The sequence below is a fragment of the Saimiri boliviensis genome, chromosome 2, assembly GCF_048565385.1.
Source record: "Saimiri boliviensis isolate mSaiBol1 chromosome 2, mSaiBol1.pri, whole genome shotgun sequence".
Taxonomy (NCBI): Eukaryota; Metazoa; Chordata; class Mammalia; order Primates; family Cebidae; genus Saimiri; species Saimiri boliviensis.
In genome coordinates this window covers 206,561,511-206,572,555 of record NC_133450.1, presented here as the reverse complement: position 1 = coordinate 206,572,555, position 11,045 = coordinate 206,561,511, and the positions used below count along the sequence as shown (strand labels likewise).

General features: G+C 39.3%; 1 pseudogene; it reads left to right on the top strand.

Annotated features, from left to right (window-relative positions):
* The first annotated feature begins 4,005 nt into the window (after positions 1-4,005).
* Positions 4,006-4,429, top strand: LOC101051792 (uncharacterized protein C14orf119-like; annotated as a pseudogene).
* Positions 4,430-11,045: the final 6,616 nt, after the last annotated feature.

Sequence of the window (11,045 nt, the reverse complement as noted above, 5' to 3'; positions counted from 1 at the left end):
CGGAGGTTGCAGTGAGCTGAGATCGCGCCATTGCACTCCAGCCTGGGTAACAAGAGCGAAACTCCATCTCAAAAATAAATAAATAAATAAATAAATAAATAAATAAATTTTATCTGTGAGATTCATCATGTCAATATATATTAATATAACTCCTGGATCACTAATATTCACTATGGAATAGCATTACATTATGTGATCATTCTAGTGTTTATCTTTTTCCTCTTGATAGATGTTTAGATTATCTCTAACTTTTTGCTATTATAACAGTACTGTGAAGATAATTCATATATGTTTCCTAACATGCAGAGATAGTTTTTCTCAGCTTATATAATGGAATAGCTGGTTCATGAAGTATGCACATCTCCAAGTTTCTAAATATTGTCTAATTGTTCTCTAAGGTGCTTGCACTAATTCACACTCTGATAGCAGTATATGGGTTCTTACTGTTTCACCTTCTTGCCAGTACTTAGTATATCAAGCACTCTTGGCAGGAAAGATGACACACTCCAATGGGATAATTAAAGACAGTTTAATGAAGGGATTTTTATTTTAGAGTTGTGAACTCAGGTAAAGGAACCAACAAGAATTGGTAAAGCATCCACATTGGGAGTCATTGACACTCCCAGGACTGAATTGGTAGGCATGGGAGTGTTACTCGAACTTAAGGGAGATGTACCTGTGGGAAAGGATGTTTAACAAGAGCTGTGGTTTTCAGTAGATGATCACAGCCATCATCAGCCCTAGGCAGAGCAGGGAGGAAACCAGGGAAATAAATCCCAAACTCATGGTTCTCTCATTTTCCATTTTCTGAACAGAAGGGTAGAGTGTGGATCTGGAGGGGCAAATAGACAATACTTGGCACTTGATATTGTTAGACTTTTAAATTATTGCCAAGCTGATAGGGTAAAATGGTCTCTCCTTGTGGTCTTGTTTTGTATTTTTCTGATATCTAATAAAGTTGAGCATCTTTTCATGTATTTATTGCCAATTTAATTGCCTCCTCTGTAAATTGCCTCTTCCTATGCATCATAATTTTTTTTCATATTGGATTATATTGACAAATGTAGTATAGATGTTCTTTATATATTCCGTATACTAATCCTTTTATGGGCATACATGTATTGTCTTTATCTTTTTACAGTTTTTGATGAATAAGAGTTTTAAATTTTAATATAGTTGAATCAATCAGTTCTTTCATAGATGATGTTTTGTTTTCCTTGTTTAGGAAACCCTCCTTTATACAATCACATTTTGGATTAAGTTAAAAGAAAAGGAAGCCGTACTTTATCCTGAGTTCATAAAAATATTCTACATTTTCTTATAACACTTTCAATTTTTTTATATTTGGTTTATATTAGGTTTTTAATCCCCTTAAAATTTAGTTTTTGTGATACAAGATAGAGTTCAGATTCTTTTCACTGCATTATCAATTGTCCTAGCTCCATTTGTTAAATTGTTACCCTATTATTCCCTGCTGATCTGCACTGTCAGCTCTGTTACATAGTAAGATAGTAAGGTTTCATATAAGCATTGGTCTGTTTCTGGGTTCTCAATTTTTTTCACTATTTCTTTATGCCGGCCAAAAAATACAATTTTAATTACTGTGGCCAAATAAGAAGACTAGATACCTACCAGAACAAAGCCCCCCCACCTTACTCTTCTTTAAACTCATGCTAATTATCATGGCTCTTTGCTTTTCCCTATAAATTTTTAGAATCAATTCATCAAGCTCCACAAAATACTATAAAGCTTTTAATTAGAAGTACATTAAATTTATCAATTAATTTATAGAGAACTTACAATATTATAATATTGTCTTCTTATCTATGTACATGGTATATATCTCCATTTATTTAGATTTATCTCTAGCTTTTGTCAGTAAAGACATAAACATTTCTCCACAAATGCTATGCTCACATTTCGTTAGATTTATTCTTATCCTTATGTCCCTTAAGTTATCACAAACATTTAAAATTTAATTTTCTAATATCTGGTGCACAGGAAGTGAATGATTTTAAAATTTTGATCTTTATATTCAAAAATCTTGCAAAACTTGTTAATATAATAATTTACTTGAAGAGTCTCTTATGTTGTCTTAATCTATAATAATTTACTCTGCAAATAATTATAATTTTATTTAATCCTTTCCAAGCCTTTTACCTTTTTGTTTGCCTGTCTTAAAGGGTTGGCTAGAGTCTTCAGCACAATGCTGAATGGAAGCTGTGCTTTTGGGTCCCTTGCCTTTTCCTGAATTTAAATCAATTGCTTCTAACACTTCCCTCTTAAATATAATGTTTGCTGTTTATTTTTATATGTTTTTTATCCCTTTCCCAAGTTAAGAAAATTGTTTCTTCTTTCCCAATTTTTAAAAAATACAAACGAGCACTAAATGTTTTCAAATGATTTCTGCATGTGCAGATGACCATATGACTTTTTTCTCCTTTAATGTGAACCATCTTTGTATTTCTGAGATATAACCAATTTAGTAATGATTATATACATATATATATCCATGTGGTTTGCAAATATTTTTGTTTTTGCATCTATATTAATGAATGTGAATGGTGTGTAACTTACATTCCTCATAATGGGCACGTCTATTTTGCATCAAGGACTTAGTAGCTTCATAAAATGAATTGATGAGTGTTCCTTAATCTATTAGCTTCTGGAAGAGTTTGTGGAAGTCTGAAATTATTCGTTACTTGACAGACTGTTAGAACTCATTGCTAAAATTGTGTAAGATGGGTGTTTTGCAGGTAAATATATTTTAAACTACTGATCCTCTTTCTTCAAATGCAATAAACTATTAAAGTTTTATATTCTTCCTAATTCATTGATAATAAATAACACTTTAATAGGAAATTGCCCGTTGCATTTAAGCACTCAATTTTCTTTGCATAAAGTTATTTGTGGTACTATCTGTTACATCTGTGGCTATTCTTCTTTGATATTTATAATGTTTCATATTTGTGTATTCTCTTTTCTTAATTCATCAATCTTGCCAGAGGTTTTCTTATATAGTCTCTTCAATATTTATTATATATTTCTTCTCAATTTTATTAATTTTTGTGCTTAGATTATTTCCTCCTTTTTGTTTTCTAATTTATAAATTGCCACCTGCCAATACATATGTATATTTTCAGCAGTTTTACTATGCTATGCATAGATGTGGGTTTCTTCATATTCATACTAATTAGAATGCACTGAGATTTTTAAATCTGTAAATTTATATCTCACCAAAATTTTTTCATTTTTGAAAATTTCAGCCATTATTTGTTCAATTTTTTTCTGCCTAGTTCTTTCTTCTGTTTCTGAGACTCTAATTACACATATGGTAGACCTTCTGCCCTGGTGCCATAGGTCCCTGAAGCTGTGTTCAATTTTTTAAAATAAAATTTAGCTTTTGAAATAGTTTTAAATTTATAGAAAAATTGTGATGATAATACAGAGAGTTGCCATATCCCCCACAGCCAGTGTTCCCTATTACTATTATTTTATATAGTATGGTACATCTTTTAGAATTAATGAATCAAACCAATATTGACACATTATTTTAAATGGAAGTCCTTACTTTGTTCATATTTCTTCTGTTTTTACCTTTTTCTGTTCCAGGATTTCATGTCTCCTTAGGCTCCTCTGGGTTCTGACGATTTCTAAGACTTTCCGTGTGTGTGTGTGTGTGTGTGTGTGTGTGTGTGTGTGTCCTTGACAGTTTTGAAGAGTACTAGTCAGGCATTTTAAAGAATGTCTCACAATTGGGATTTATATAATTTTCCCCTTGATAATTAAACTAAGGCTTCTTTGGGCTTGGGGGAGGAAATCACAAAGTGACCTTTTCATCACATCACATTAAGTGTACATACTATTAACATGACTGATATGGTTTGGATCCATGTCCCCACCCAAATCCCATACCAAATTGTAATCCCTGGAAGCTGCAGCAGGAGCTGGAGTCTAAGGACTCCTGTGAAAATCTCCAGGTGCTCTCCGAGAAAAAAGGGGAAGATGCCACTGGAGTCATCTTCCTTTGATGCCACTATCCTTCCCTTCTTGCTAGCCCTCAGTACCAGACAATACTAGTCCTTCCCCTTCTCCAGTGTCTTACATCACTTCCCAGGAGATGAATTGTATTCTTCACTGGTTTGCCAATTAGTCAGGTCCCCAAGGTGAACATTTCCTGGGGGACGTCGTAGCTAAGGCAGTGCCAGGAAAATTACAGCCACTGCTGAATAGTCTGTTGCAGCTTAGTGTGTCTAGGGCAAACCTACCACCTTGTATCTTTGAGTGCCAGCTATGTCTTTGGGATCAGTGGTTTCAAGGCTGGGCTTAGCAGGAGTGCAATGAATTTGTCAGGCAGCTGGAGTTCTGTGAGCCAGACTTCATGGCAAAGTTTTACCAAACAGTGGCTGCTACAGCTGGTAAGGACTGATACGTAGTCAGACCAAAGAAGATAACTGCAGTTGCCAGAGCCAAGGCCATGACTCTACAATGAGAACTCAATTAAAACGTGTCACCTAAAGGTCTGGAACGGGTGTTCTGACCAGCATATTGAGCTCACTGACCAGTACAAGCATGGTTATTTCAACATTAATAGCATGTCAACTGGACTCCTATTGTAAATGTTATCAATCTAAGCAATCCAGCTCATTGGTCTATCTTCTAGTTTGCTTCTTTCCAAGAGATGTCAAACCCTCAAGAATCTGATGGCTTCTTCTGCAGCTATAACCAAAAGGAATCTACACGTTATAACTCAAGCCCACTGCTGGCTCATGAAGTATGAAAAGTAGAACTCTTCTTCCCCAGAAACAAGACAGGACAATTAAAGTTTATATTTTTACACTTAAAAAAAATTGTAATCCCCAATGTTGGGGAAGGGACCTGGTGGGAGGCGACTGGAAAGTGGGCGTGGTTTCTTATGAATGATCTGGCACCACCCCCCTGCGCTGTTCCCATGATAGAGTTTGCTCTCACGAGATCTGTTTAAAAGTGTGTACCACCTTCCCCCTCTCCCTCTTCCTCCTCCTCTGGCCATGTAAGATGTGCCTTCCCCTTCACCTTCTGCCACGATTGTAAGTTTCCTGAGACGTCCCCTGAGGAGGAAGCCACTATGCTTCCTGTACAGCCTACAGAACCATGAGTGAATCAAATCTATTTTCTTTATAAATTACCCAGTCTCAGGTATTTCTTTATAGCAATGCGAGAACAGATTCACACAATGATTTATCACTATCGATGTTGACCTTGATCACCTAGCTGAGGTGGTGCTTTTCAAGTTTCTCCACTACAAAGTCATTCATTTCGCCACCACTTTGCCTACTGTACTCATTGGAAAGCAGTCACTATGCATAGCCCACGCTCCAGGAGTGGGGAGTTACGTTTCACCTTCTTGAGAGGGGAACAGCTACACAAATTATTTAGAGTTCTGCATGGGAGATTTTTCAATCCCTCCATTTATTTACTTATTCACTCATTTGTATCAGAATGGATTCATAGATTTTTATTTTATAGTTTGGTTATAAAACAATTTATTACTTTATTTTTTTTTTTTTTTTGCTCAGATTATCCAGCTTTGGCCATTGGGGGCTCCTTTGACATACCCCATTATTGTGGGGCACTGCTTTATGGTTTTTATTTTTGTTTTCCAGTATTTATAAGATACTCCAGGACACAACAGGAAGGTGTCATCTGTAAGCCAGAAAATGGGCCCTGAGCAGACATTGAATCTGCCCTGATCTTGGCCTTCCCAGCCTCCAGAACTGTAGGGAACAAATTTCTATTGTTTGCAAGCTACCTACCTTATGGCATTTTTGTTACAGCAGCCTGAATGGACTAAGACAACCCCCTTGGACAATTGGTACAAAAACTGAGAATATTTAGTCCCTCTAGCTTCAGTTTTCTTATCTATAAAATGGGGATAGGCTTGTTATAAGTATTAAATGAAATATTACGTACTTAGCTTGGGACCTGACTCAAGTACATGCTCAATAGCTTTTAGAAGCTATCATTATTTATTGACCACACATTTGCATAAAACAGGTGTTAATAATTTGACCATTTGATACATCCTTGATTGTTTTATTAATAATGGTTTTGGATAACATTTCTGCAGGGTAAAATAATGTTGAAGAATTTTTAATATTACTTGACATTATTTTTTAATCAAGTACAGTGTCAACTTGAAAAAATTCAAGTATATTTGTGAAGATAGGTTCAATTCTACAGTCATTGAAGCTTAAGTGAGAGAGCTCTTATCAAAGCCCCTGCAAAATGTGAGTCCTTCACTAGTTATCACATCATTCACTAATGATATTTTGCCTAGAAGTGTTTTCTACTCAATTTTTTTCAGTGTGTTGGGGAGGCCAAAGAAGAAAAAAAAGGCAACTTTTGCTAAAAATAGCATAGCTTGACTCATCATCATTTTAGACAAATACGTACTGAAACAGGAAATAACTTTGAAAGCCCTCATAACTATACTGATATATATGTGTTTAAGCTATGGTGGGGGAAGGTGCTAGATTTGAGAAGAGAAACATCAGGGATAACAGGTCTACAAAGGAGAGTAGAAAGAGGTATCCCGGAAGCAGACCTTGGCTCTCCTCCCCTAAGTTCTGATGCTTGAGCAAGGGGAAGAGAAAAGAGGGAATCACATCTGCCCACTGCAGTCCCACCAACCACAGGTCTGGCTTGCTGTGAGAGGGGAAAAGTGTTGACTCAAGTGGGCTTGGACCAGGACTGGAACTTCTGACATCCACAAGAGCCAGAATGCCAGGGGGACTTTCTGAGATGTCAGTAAGACACCTGCTACTGGAGTTCATCATAAGGGAGAAAAAAAAGTTCTTCACATCTGTAGCTCCACAAAACCACCCTGCCCCATGAACCAGTTACATGTAGTAAGAGCAGGATGCTGCACAGCAAAAATGAATGAAAACTGAGAAATGTGGTTCACAGGTATTTAACATGGAAAAGTATTTAGCAGATTTGTTACAAGGCTGGCCACTCTCAGACAACCACTGCAAGGCAAACTGAACTATCTACTGCCCAAGACAAGCCTGAGAAAGAGGTAAAGAAAGTTGATGGTGGGAAGGGAGATGGTACAATGAAAATGATAGTATTCATGGGGAAAGTAGAGGCTCATAGCAGTGGCCAGCTCTCTCTGCTGAAGTCACTGAAGCTGAGCATTTCCCTGAGACAGAAGAGAATGACCAGGCCTCAGTGAGGGAGATGACCTGATCTCCTAGCAGGATGGGGCTGTCATGGAAATGTTTTCCAAGATCTTCGTGAGAATACTACAGCGTGGCACCTCTTTAGTGACTTTCTGACCCTCCTCTCTTACAAATCACAGATGAAGCTCATAAAACAATAACTTGGAAAAGAAATCCTGAATGTACATATTCAAGTAAGTCTGGATTTTTAATGTGTGTGTGTGTGTGTGTGTGTGTGTGTGTACATGACTGTAGATAAGATCTTGCTCTGTCAGCCAGGCTGGAGTGCAGTGGCACAATCATAGCTCACTGCAACCTTGAACTCTTGGACTCAAGCGATCCTTCCTCCTCAGCCTCCCAAGCAGCATGTGACTACAGGCACCCACTACTACACATGGCAAAAGGATTTTTAAAGTATTATGACTCTAAAATAGGGAATGAAAATGGCCTCGTTGCCAACCTGATGGATGTCACTGCTTTTTGCTTTTACCTCCTTCCCTGTCATGGTAAACTCAGTGCTATAAAGTGTCCAGTTTACATGCCTGGGCTGTGGAGTCACACAATCTTGATTTTAAGTCCTACTTTGCAACTTCTTAGCCACACGAACTTTGGCAATTTATTTTATCCGACTAAATAAAAAAATACTTGGCAAGCTCTTGGCATGATACCTGTTATTAAGGAAGTGTTCATTGTCAGCTATTGTTTTTATCAAGAGCAGCTCCCCATGAAGTCAGTAGCCAGCTAGGAAATCTGTTGATCTTTGTTTTTCCCCAGTTGGGAGTCATTTTAAGCTCTTTTAACCTAAAGACAACAGTATTATGGAGTAGAATACAGATCCCATCAGTTTTTAGCCTCAAGGGCAAGACTTCAAAGACATTTTCTGCTTTGCAATAAGCATGGTGGGCATTACCCCCACTTCCAAGTGAAGGGTGGAGATTGCACACGTGTAGGTCAAGTTCTTGCTCACTTTCCTCTACCATTAGGGAGAATTGGAAAGGCAAGTTTGCAGAGCACAAAGAGAATCTTTACGATGCTCCATTCCAGATGCTCTCATCTGGAAGAAGAGGCACATAAAGGTTAAGATCATCCAGCAAGCAGTCAAGATAGGATGTTGTGTCCTACTTTGTAACTTTCTGGCCATGCAACCTTAGGCGATTTACTTAATCTTACCATACACACACACACACACACACACACACACACACACACACACACATATATATATATATATGGTATATATATATATATATGCTGGCAGATTCTTGGCATGATACCTGTTTGTTCCATGTCAGCTATTGTTCCCAAACAATGGGATAGCAAATTCTTTCAGTCCATCCCCAAACGCAGTGCCCTCCCCTCCATACTGTGTGTGGATCCTCTGCCTGCCCTGACGGGACCAGCTCCGAAATCTGCAGGGTCAAAGGGGATTCTCTGGTTAACATACACCAAATGCTTTCCTTTGCAAGTCAGAGATTTTAAACCACAGCCCCCTCCCTCTCTTGAACATTCGTTTCTTTCCTGCAAACAAGCAAAACATACTGTTTTCCTTGAAATTCTGCATGTTCAGCGGGATAATTTTGGGCATCGAGGTGGATTGTAATGCAAATGCCCTTGCTTTTCTTGGGACTCTCTTTCTCCCGTGAATTTCAGTGAGTGACAGGCTCCCTTGAAATAAATGCGCTTTTGATAGATGAAAATTCTCTTTCCCATGTGAAATGTGCTTGGTGGCAGATACTTCCATTTGGCAGAATTTGTTTAATAACTCAGCGTCGTATGGGCTCAGCTGGGCAGAGCTGAAAGATGAAGCGAGAATCCGGGGCTAGGACCCAGAGAGGGCCCGGGGTGGGTCAGGGTAGGGACCAAGACACAGAAAGCTAAAAACTGGGGTCTCCACATCAACCAAGAACCAGGAACTGGAGTGACCCGTAGGTGACTAATAGGTGCAAAGAACACAAATATGGAGTCAAGGTAAGCAAGGGTGGGAGGGGTGGGTACAGCTGGACAGAGCTCAGGAGTGAGAACAATATCAGAGCAGCTGTGGTTTATTCTGTCCTTTGTGTTAGAGCAGCTGCATTTTGAGCCCTGCTCTAGCTCATTATATGGAAGAATTCTCTTCTTATCAGAGCAATCTAACAAGACAGGCAATCCAGGAGAGATGAGCTTCTTGTCACCAGAGGTGTGTAACTTCCAGCAAGGCTTCCTACGCTGAGGGGGTGGTGGGACTGGATCGCTGGGGAGGTCCCTTCTGCACTCAGACACTGTGATTTGTCACCCCTTGGGGGAACCCCCTGCCATGGATCCCCATTGACCTCCAGGTCAGAGGCTGTTTCCTTGCATGGCCTCCAGGGCCTTCTCTGACCTGGCCCCAGCGTCCTCTCTGGTCATTCCACCACTCTGCCAGTTGTCTGGGTTCCACCTTGACACCCCTGGAATCATCTCAGTGTGTGCTGTTCCCTCTTGCATCTGGGCCCTTCCTTAGCCCTTTACCTGTTACACTTATCTCTTCTTTGTCCTTCATCTGGTTAACTCTTGCTCATCCTTCGAGCCCCTTCCTCCTGGAAGCCCTCTTTCCTGAGCCCTGAGAATGGCCTAGTGTCTCCTCTGGGCTGCTACTGCCCCTGGTTCTTCCCATTCATAACACTCAATACACTACTCTGGAATTCTGACTCATTGCACTGAGAGCAAGAAGAGGCAGGGAATTGTCTGTCTTGTTCATTTTTCAATCCCCAGTGCCCAGTGTCCTACCTGGCAGCTAATAATGCTAAATGCAGTCCTGTTGCTTTTCAAGTTGTTGAATATCTGAAGCCACTGGACCACAGCTGCCCTGTCCCCTGAGCCCTTCTGGTCAGTCCCTTAGGCTGCCGGCTGAGCGCAGAGAGTGGGTTTTGCGGCTAACTTTGGAACACTGGGGTCTGACGTTAATTAATTTTTAAAATCAGGTTTTCCCCGTACTCACTGAGTACAGAGATTTTTTAGAAGGTTAATTGAGGCAAAAATGAGAGAGAACATCTGTCTTTTATCCCCAGTGAGAGGATGGCGTCCTCCATGAAGAGGCAACGTCACTAATGAATGAAGCACTTTGCTTGGAGGGACCAGGATTCTAATTCTGGATCCTCCATTAACCTGCTGTGTGACCTTGGGCTAACTGCCTATCCTCTCTGGGTATTACTCATTTGGCAAATATTTGTTGCAGTCCTACATGTTCCTAGCACTTTGACATGGTTGAACACAGACAAGATTGAATACAGACATGATTTCTGTCTTCACAGAATTTACAGTCTAATGGAGAGACAGCCAATACATCAGCAAACAGCCAAATATCTAAGTATCTCAACACAAATTGTGATAAGAGCTACAAAGGAACTGAACAATGTATAGTAACAACAAATAATGCAGGTAAGTGTGGAAGAAGCTCCTTAGATAATGAAGTGGTAATATTAAAGTCTGAAGATTACAAAAAAGCCAGTGATAGAGTGCTCCAGGCAGATAGATAATGGCTGTGCAATGGTCCTGGGGCATAAATCATTCAGAAATAGGACGAAGGCCAATGTGCCTGCAGAATAATTGGGGAATAATTAGGAAAATCTCAAGTGTGAAATGAGAATGAGAATGTATGCCTGCATAGCTCCCTCCCAGGGTCTTAGCAAGTAGCAAGTGGTAGATCAGATTTTGCCTAGTATGAGCACGTAATTGCTGCTCAGTAAACAGCTAAATGAATGATACAGTGATTCCTTTGAGAGAATAAAAATATTTGCATTGGTAATTATTATCCAATTAAGGCCAATTATTACATTCATTAATACTTTCAAAGACTCGGGTTGGGCCTTCAGTATTAGGAAGGAT